A 1053-nucleotide genomic window follows, 5' to 3' on the forward strand; every position below is an offset into this window, starting at 1 on the left:
ACACACACACACACACACACACACACACAGAGCATCTCCATTAATCATCTGCACATCTTCACACAATACATACAATACAGGTACAGACCACATAAACACACCAGATACATAACTGACAGCTCACTAGGCAGTGTTCTCTCTATTCTAATGAACCTTCACTAATTACTTTTAAATGATACTGCAGTGTGGCAAATTCATTTTCAAAAATATTAATATTTAATGTAATTTATAAATGAATATGAGCTCGTTTAAGCTGCATGCAGAGTGATATTACATCTGTCACTGCATGTCTCGGGCTGTCTTTTGCACTTTTATTGTATTTATATTATTTGGTCTGTGTTTAACTCTAGTGTAGCTCATTACAGAAACTGTATCGCACTCTTCTGTATACGGAGGGATGTTTATGGATTTACTGATCTGAATTACAAAAGAATCAGAAACATTATTTAAAGCAGTTTAAGACTGAGCTCAGGTTGTCACGCAACTCTTCACATACTTAGTAAATAACCTGTTAAATTAAGTTAAACGTGTGTAAACTCACCAGTGCGGGTCCTGAGATTTCGCGCCACTAGCCCGCGTGTTTCCGGGAAGCAACATGTCGTATTTCCGGTGTCCACATGAGCGCTGACAGCAGGGGGCGCTCTGCGGCCCACGAACCCGAACTATGCACAGGTCGAGTTTGAGCCTCAAGCAATTCGCCATCCAATTAAAGCACGTTAAACCTATTAATATTTGCCTACGTTATATTGTAATTAGTTTGCATTTAATTAAGTAATGCATTAACAAATGGTGCATGTATTGCATATAAATAACAGCTTGTCTTAACAGTAGCCTAAGTCCAGCAATGCAAAATGGCCTTATTCTTTATGATATCTATGTGTTTATGACCATTAAACTCCAACGAAATGCCACTGAATGCCAGTGTTTTCCAAAACCTTCTCTGCTTACTGGCCCGTGCTAGTTTAGAGTTACCGCATAACCTCTAAAATCCTAAATAAAGAAGCATTATTTTAGTCTAAATTAATTTTATTTACATAGTGCATGCTTGTACAG

General features: G+C 37.9%; 1 protein-coding gene across 1 annotated transcript in view; it reads right to left on the reverse strand.

The window, feature by feature from the left end:
- Window positions 1-635, reverse strand: part of orc4 (origin recognition complex, subunit 4) — a 4785-nt gene extending 4150 nt beyond the window's left edge. The window contains exon 1 of the mRNA XM_016258718.1: window positions 542-635. The gene's annotated coding sequence lies outside the window, so the exon portion shown is untranslated. The remainder of the gene's footprint in view (window positions 1-541) is intronic.
- Between the last annotated feature and the right edge of the window lie 418 nt (window positions 636-1053).

This window comes from Sinocyclocheilus grahami, unplaced genomic scaffold (genome assembly GCF_001515645.1).
Source record: "Sinocyclocheilus grahami isolate Dianchi unplaced genomic scaffold, SAMN03320097.WGS_v1.1 scaffold1732.1, whole genome shotgun sequence".
NCBI lineage: Eukaryota > Metazoa > Chordata > Actinopteri > Cypriniformes > Cyprinidae > Sinocyclocheilus > Sinocyclocheilus grahami.